Source organism: Phoca vitulina, unplaced genomic scaffold (genome assembly GCF_004348235.1).
Source record: "Phoca vitulina isolate PV1807 unplaced genomic scaffold, GSC_HSeal_1.0 scaffold3, whole genome shotgun sequence".
NCBI classification, from domain to species: domain Eukaryota; kingdom Metazoa; phylum Chordata; class Mammalia; order Carnivora; family Phocidae; genus Phoca; species Phoca vitulina.
Genome location: NW_022589706.1, coordinates 42,748,758 through 42,757,407, shown reverse-complemented (window position 1 = coordinate 42,757,407; position 8,650 = coordinate 42,748,758). Strand labels below are relative to the sequence as shown.

The following is an 8,650-nucleotide window of genomic DNA, read 5'->3' as shown; positions in this document are numbered from 1 at the left end:
CTTAAGAGAATTATTGAAACTATAAAGTAACTGTATTATAAGGGGAAAAGTCACCTTTCATTTAAAGTTAAAATTAGACGCATACTATAGTGGCATTATTTTTCCAACTCACTTAGATGTTTTAATCAAAGAATACTTAATTTAAAGAAAATTTTCAGAAATCTAATATTTAACACAGTTGAAAGCAGAGCTGCTCACAAAAAGGAGATGGCATGATCCAATGTCATCTCCTTGGTTCCTCCCTTACAACCTTTCTCCCAGGAGAGACCCAGGGGAGCTGGCTCTTTGGAACTGCCAGGACACAATTTGCAAACTACTTCCACAGAGTATAGGTGAGTGGAGTATGAGACTGCATGCTATCCTGTAAAGGTAGAACTCTCTATTGGAATTTGGAAACAGAGTAAGAATGGTTCTAATATTTTTTTATGATGATTACATCTGTTTCTAATTTCAATAAGGATTCAGTTACTCTATGCATTCAGAAAAAGGTAAGATATGAAAATGTTTTAGAATATTGTACCGGTTAAAAGAGTTCTTACTGATTGCTCATTCACTATAAATGTAGCTATACTCTATTTTGACAATTCAGAAGAAAATATGTTGACCCCGCAGCTCAATAACGAAATATATAACAAAAGCACAAGAAAAATCATTCATTGTTTTGGACTATACTTTGATAAAGTTGATAGTACTGAAACTCTCTGCTTTTGAATTTAAGGATGGTATTAATTCTTTGAAACCTTGAAGGCAATAACCATTTTATACTGAACAGATAGTGATACTCTCTCTAAAGTATTAGCTACAGTTACTCAATATCCAGTATACTTAAAAAAAAATACTGCTTTATTTTAGTGGTAAGATTTATTTGTAAAACAATTACCAATATGCATTGAACTCTAGTAGAAAACAAACATGTTTTATGGATTTTTATTTTGTATTGGTATATGCATGCTACACTACACACAATTAGTTATTTTCGTTTTGTCTGCAATTTGTGATTACTAACAGAATATCATTTTGTAACTTATCACATAGGTGTTTACTAACATTATTCAATATCTACCTTTCATGTGTAAAAGAATGTATTTCTACTTAACAGCTCTTTGTTAACACTAAGCATACAAATCACATAAAAGAAACTGTTAGAAACTGGATTAGCAATAGCCAGAATAATGAAAATTTTTAAAATTTGTATAATGCATATGATTCAGAATGTTTTATGAAAATCAAATGTAAAGCATTGATTTTTTGAAAGTAATGTTTGATCTATATCAAAATATGATGTGGTATACTTACACATATAGGAACATATATAAATAAATATATAAAATAATTCAAAACTAGATACACCATCTGGAGATATTTTTAATTGCAAAATTAACTGATTTCCTATCACCTTTCTGTTTTAGAATAAAAGCAATTTTTCCTTTTATTCAAATATGTGACATAAAACATTGTGTAACAATTGTTTTGATTTCTTTATATATTGTAATACATTTGTGGTTGTAGCATTAGCACTCTCTCATGGTACATAATTATCATTTCTTGTCTTAGTGGAAATAATTTAGATCTAATCGCTTAGCAAGTTTGACGATTATAATACAATATTATTGTCTATATTTACTGTACTGTGCATTAGATCTCCAGGACTTATTTATCTACTAGTTGTAATTTGTACCCTGAAACAACATCTCTCCTATTCTTCCACCCTTCCCACCCGCTGCTAACCACCGCTTTACTCTGTTTTTACAAGTTTGCATATTTTAGATTTCACATTTAAATGATACCATACAGTATTTGTGTTTGTCTGATTTATCTCACTTAGCATAATGCCTTCAAGGTCATTCCATGTTGTCACAAATGACAGAATTTTCCTTCTTTCTCATGGCTGAATAATATTATACACACACATGGGGCCCCTGCTTGGCTCAGTCAGTTAAGCGTCAGGTTCTTGGTTTAGGCTCAGATCATGATCTCAGGGTCTTGAGATCAAGTGCCTTGTCTGGCTCTGTGCTCAGCAGGGAGTCTGCTTGAGATCCTCTCCCCTGCGTGCACGCACTCTTTCTCTCCTCTCTCTTAAATAAATAATAAATAAATAAATATAACTTTTAAAAATATTATACATACACATTTTCTTTATCCATTCATACTTTGATAAACACTTATCTTGTTTCCATTTCTTGGCTATTGTGAAAAATGCTGCAATAAACATGAGAGTGAAGATGTCTCTTTCAGATAGTGATTTCATTTCCTTCATATATATACCCAGAGGTGGGATTGCTGAATTATATAATAGTTCTTCCTTTAATTTTTTTTTAGTAAAAGTAAATAAATAACATGTGCATGCACATACTATATAGTGAAAGAAATAATTTTATTTTTCTTAATCTTAGAAATTCTCAGATATATAATGATAGGTGGCTGTGGGTAACAGAGTTAGTAATATGTTTCTGTAATTTATTATTAGTGAAAACTTATTTATAAAAATTATGTGAAATAAAAGTAACATCTTTATATTTACTACTGTTAAATTTACTACTATTAAAATCAATAATTTAAGTATTTACATGCATATTTACATATACATAAATAAGGCAGAGACACAAGAGAAAGGCATTAACAATTTAGAAAGAACAACTATGCATACACATACATATTCAACAAGCATTTTTTTAAAATGGATTTCAGAGTTTATAAATATAGGGATTGTTTGGGATTAGAAAAGAGGCCTTAAAATAGAATATTATAAAAACTAAAATATATGAGGAAATATTTAGAGATTTCCCAAATAATAGGATGTGATAAAGTTGCTTTCTTCTCTTTATATCTGGTATACATTAGCAATGTATATTTTCGCATGTTAAACATAGAAGAGTTCTTTTCCCTTCTTTGTCCTTCTAACCATTAAGCTTAAATATGAATGGCTTAATATGAAAATGTGGTTCTATGTTCCCAGAGATTTTTTATTTACTTTCTTACTATTTGGAATCTCTTAAAGAATTTAAATCTAAACAGTAATTATTTATTGCTGAAATCATTACTCTAAAATTAGATGAGAATTTTTCAGACACCAAAGTGACAATTCTTTTATTTTTGGTAAAATGCTGTGCTATTTAAAAAATCAACATTAAAAAAAGCAATATTAATAGGTTCTAAATATTGTGTTACTTAAACATAATGGCTTCAAATACTATTTTCCTGGAATGACGAGCAAGGCAGCTTTTTTCTGCTGTTGAGAAACGTACTATTATCCCTACACGCTGTAAGCAAGTCCTCCCTGAAGCAACCACATTCTTGCGGAGAAGCTGACTTGAGTTAGGGCAGAACAGTCTTTGTTATACCTCATTTACTTCATTTATCTAAAAAAGTGTCAGTAGCAACTTTCTATTCTTACAATATATGTGAAGGGGTCATTAAAATGAATTATGCTGGATTATACTGGAGAGGTCAGAGAAACATCAAGGGTTGCATGCCGCCTAACTAAATCCTGAACAAGAATAATTACTTTATGTGTTTTCCAAGTAACATCTATTGATACATGAGATTTAGGGGTTAAAAATGCACCAAACTGACACCTGATAGTAGACTTCCAGCCTTCAGAACTGCGAGAAAATAAACTTCTGTTGCTAAGGCCACCCGGTCTATGGCATTTTGTTACGGGAGCCTGAGCAGACGAAGACAAAAGGTTATATAGCGCATGTAGACAAGAATCAGACTAATAATTAAAACAGTCACTTACTCAGTTAAGAACTTACTTGCTGTTCCACGCGGAAGGGAGCACATGAGTGGCCGGTGGAGCCTCCGGCATCCCAGACTCAGCTAGAGGTGAGCAGGGCGAGGCAGGAGCCCACAGCAAAGCAGCTAGCACAGATGGCAGCCGAGAATAAGGGTGAACACTGGCTCAGCTAGGAGCCCCCTGCCCAGAAGAGCATCCAGGAGATCCAGGAGCTGGGCAAGGATGATGAGAGTCTGCGCAAGAACAGAGACGCCCTGTTGGGCCGTGTGGCAGTGTGTGCTGACCCCCGTGTCCCCAGTGTTGTTGTGACCTGCCTGCCCCTGGTGTGTAGCCTGGCCCTGGCTCCCCTGGAGCTGGACCTGCCAGGTAACCTGCAGAGCTTCAAGAAGCAGTCCTTGTACTGAAGTAGGGCGTGGAATACCGGAGAAAATCTCTTTCCATTGACCCGGGAAACTGTCTGGCGTGGAGTACGTCCAGCACACATACAGGGAAGGCATCAAGATTGACAAGGCCAGCAACCTGGTGGGGAGCTATGGGCCCCAGGCCGAGGAGTACAAGTTTCTGACCCTCATGGAGGAGGTGCCCAAGGATATGCTGGCTCGTGGCAGCTACAACAAGTCCTGCTTCACAGATGACAAGACTGACCACCTGTCTGGGAGCGGAATCTTACCATCAAAAAGGAATGGAAGAAAAAAAAAAGGGGGGGGGGATGGAAGGACTGAGTCCTGGCCTGGGAGGTGAGCAGCCTTTGGACAGATGAACGGACCTGTCTGATGGGCCCCACCCCTACCACCACCACCCCTATCCCAACAGCTTATCAAAGTGCTAACAGGTCTGCTCCCTGGCGAGCCCCACCCACCCCTCCTGGCCCTGCCTGTAGGCCCCAGCCTCCTCGATGGTCTGGTCTTCCTGCTTCTGCCTGTACAGGGGGAAGTAGTGGGAACAGGGAACCTCCAGCACAGGCCTCCACCTCCCCCTCTGTACCCCTTCAGGTTCCTCCACCTGTCCTAACCTGACCTAAGGCCCTAGCTTTTCCAAGGGAATCATGGGGTTCTTAGGTCCCTGTGGGTCTTTGTAGCTGCCTTGAATCCTCTTCTTTCTCTTCTTCTAGGGTGAGGCCTCTTGGAGGCCAGCCACCCTCCTGCTTTCACCTGTCCTCAGTCAGTTCATCCATAGCTGTGGGTAACCGTCTAACCATGATGCCTTAACATGTGGAACGTGTGCTGTGAGGGCTGACATGAACCTCTCATCCCCTGTGTCTGCATGAGCATGTGGTCTCCCCTGGTCCCTGCCCCATTTGCAATCCCTATGGCCTGGGGAGGTGTGTGGGACACGCTGCTCCATCTCCCCTGCCCACCAGGGACTAACCAGCCCCCTCCCCAGGCCAAGGCTGTGGGGATGGCTCCAGGGGCTTGCGGAAAGCCAAACTGTCAAAACTGAAGTACCTCCCATTCCCATCTGGGAGGCCAGGTGTCCTCACGCCTCTGCCTTCTTTGTTCCAGTGGGCAGTACCAGAGCCCACAACCCCAGCAGACAGCCCTCACCAGACAAAGCCAGCACCTGAGCCTTACTTATCTACCTGGGCCTGCCGGCCTGGAGTCATGTGCATGGCCTGTCAGTATTTATTGCCTCCATATGGGCTGTCCTCCTGGCCCCCTGGCCTGACACCTCTGTCCCCAGGCTCGGTGGCACCATTCCTTGGCAGGCCCTCCCCGGATCCAGCCAGGACAACTGTAGGACTAAGTGTCACAGTTGGAGCCCTCCCCTGTGCCCCCCTCCCCTTGCCCCACCTTGCCTAGAATGCTCAGGTGCCTGCCCTTGCTTATCCTTTTCTGCCAAGAAATAAACTCCCATGAAGGGAAAAAAAAAAAAGAACCTTGCTATCTTACATGAGAATAATGGCTGTTGCAAGTGTTTATTAAGTATTTACACCAGAGAACTTACAAAAGAACTAATTTAGATCAAACTAAACACACTCATGGATAAACATACTCTTTTTTTTTTCTTTTTCCAAAATTTTATTTAAATTCCAGTTAACATACAGTGTAATATTAGTTTCAAGGTATAGAATTCAAAGATTCATCAATTACATAAAACACCCAGTGTCCAGGGCACCTGGGTGGCTCAGTTGGTTAAGAGTCTGTCTCTGGATCTCATCTCAGGTCTGGATATTAGGGTCCTAAGTTCAACCTAAGTTGAACTTAGTTTTCTGTTTTTTTTTTTTTTTTTTTTAAGATTTTATTTGTTTATTTGATGGAGAGATAGAGAGCGAGCACAAGCAGGGGGAGCGGCACTGGGTTCCACCCTGGGCATAGAGCCTACTTAAAAAAAACAAAAACATACAGTACTCTGTGTTCATCATCACAAGTGTCCTCCTTAATCCCCATCACCTATTTTAACCATCCCCTGTCCACCTCCCCTCCAGTAACCCTCAGTTTTTTCTCAGTAGTTAAGAGTCTGTTTCTTGGTTTGCCTCTTCTCCCCCCTCTACCTTCATTTGTTTTGTTTCTTAAATTCCACATATGAGTGAAATTGTATGGTATTTGTCTTACTCTGACTGACTTATTTCATTTAGCATAATACTCTCTAGCTTCATCCATGTCATTGCAAATGGCAAGATTTCAATCTTTTTTTGGCTGAGTAATATTCCATTGTATACATATAACACAACGTCTTTATTCATTAGCTGTTGGACATTTTGGGCTCTCCGTAATTTGGCTATCGTTGATAATGTTATAAACATGGTGATATATATATATATACCTTTCAATCAGTATTTTTGTATCCTTTAGGTAAATATGTAGTAGTGTAATTGCAGGATGGTAGGGTAGTTCCATTTTTAACTTTTAGAAGAACCTCCATACTGTTTTCCAGAGTGACTGCACTAGTTTGCATTCCCACCAACAGGGTAAGAGGGTTCCCCTTTCCCCACATCCTTGCCAACATCTGTTGTTTCCTGTGTTTTAATTTTAGCCATTTCTGATGAGTGTGAGGAGATATCTCATTGGAGTTTTGATTTGTATTTCCCTGATGATGAGTGATGTTAAGCACCTTTTCATGTGTCTGTTAGCCATCTGTAAGTCTTGTTTGGAAAAATGTCTATTCATGTCTTCTGCCCATTTTTAACTGGGTTATTTGTTTTTGGGGGGTTGAGTTTGATAAGTTCTTTATAGATTCTGGATACTAACCCTTTATCAGATAAGTCATTTGCAAATACCGTCTTCCATTCTGTAGGTTGACTTTTAGTTTTGTTGATTGTTTCTTTCACTATGCAGAAGGTTTTTATTTTGATGAAGTTCCAATAGATCATTTTTGCTTTTGTTTTCCTTGACTCAGGAGACATATCTAGTAGGAAGTTGCTATGGACTATGTCAAAGAGGTTACTGCCTGTGTTCTCTTCTAGGATTTTGATGGTTTTCTGTCTCACATGTAGGTCTTTCATCCATTTGGAATTTATTTTTGTGTATGGTGTAAGAAAGTGGTCCAGTTTCATTCTTTTACATGTTGCTGTCCAGTTTTCTGAACACCATTTGTTGGAGACTGTCTTTTTTTCCATTAGATACTCTTTCCTTGTTTGTTGAAGATTAGTTGACCATATAGTTGTGGGATGATTTCTGGGTTTTCTGTTCTGTTCTCTTGATCTATGTGTCTGTTTCTGTGCCAGTACCATGCTGTGTTGATCACTAAAGTTTTTTAATACAGCTTGAAGTTTGGAATTATGATGCCTCCAGTTTTGCTTTTCTTTCTCAAGATTGCTTTGGTTATTCAGGATCTTTTGTGGTTCCATACAAATTTTAGGATTGTTTGTTCTAGATCTGTGAAAAATGCTGGTGGTATTTTGATAGAGATTGCATTAAAAGTATAGATTGCTTTTGGTAATATGGACATTTTAGTGATATTTGTTCATCTAATCCATGAGCATGGAATGTTTTTCCATTTCTTTCTGTCATCTTCAATTTCTTTCATCACTATTTTATAGTTTTCAGAGTATAGATCTTTTTCCTCTTTGGTTAGGTTTATTCCCAGATATCTTACGGTTTTTGGTACACTTGTAAATGGGATTGATTCCTTGATTTCTCTTTCTGCTGCTTCATTAATGGTGTATAGAAATGTAACAGATTTCTGTGCATTGATTTTGTATCCTATGACTTTACTGAATTTGTGTATAAGTCCTAGCAAATTTTTGGTGGAATTTTTCAGGTTTTCTATATAGAATATCATGTCTTCTGCAAATAGTGAAAGTTTGACTTCTTTCTTGCTGATTTGGATGCCTTTAATTCTTTTTATTGTCTGATTACTGATGCTAGGCTTCCAGTACTATGTTAAATAACAGTGATGAGAGTGGACATCCCTGTCCTATTCCTCACCATAGAGGGAAAAGCTCTCAGGTTTTCCACACTGAGGATGATTTTGCTGTGGATTTTTCATATATGGCCTTTTTATGTTGAAGTGTGTTCCCTCTGTCCCTACTTTGTTGAGGATTTTTATCATGAATAGATGTGCTTTGTCAAGTGCTTTTTCTGTATCTGTTGAGAGGATCATATGGTTCTTATCCTTTCTTTTATTGATGTGGGTGTATCATGTTGATTGATTTGTGAATATTGAACCACACTTGCAACCCAGGAATAAATCCCACTTGATCATGATGAATGGCTCTTTTAATGTACTGTTGGATTTGATTTGCTAGTATTTTGTTGAGAGTTTTTGCATCCAAATTCATCAGGGATATTGGTCTGTAGTTCTCTTTTTTAGTGGAGTCTTTGTCTGGTTTTGGAATCTGGGTAATGTTAGCCTCATAGAATAAATTTGGAAGTTTTCCTTCCATTTTTGTTTTTTGGAGTAGTTGGAGAAGGATAGGTATTAACTCTTTTTAAATGTTTGGTAGAATTGCCCTAGGAAGCTATCTGGTCCTGG

General features: G+C 38.3%; 1 pseudogene; it reads left to right on the top strand.

Annotated features, from left to right (window-relative positions):
- Nucleotides 1-428: 428 nt before the first annotated feature.
- LOC116629069 lies at nucleotides 429-4,458 on the top strand (annotated as a pseudogene).
- Nucleotides 4,459-8,650: the final 4,192 nt, after the last annotated feature.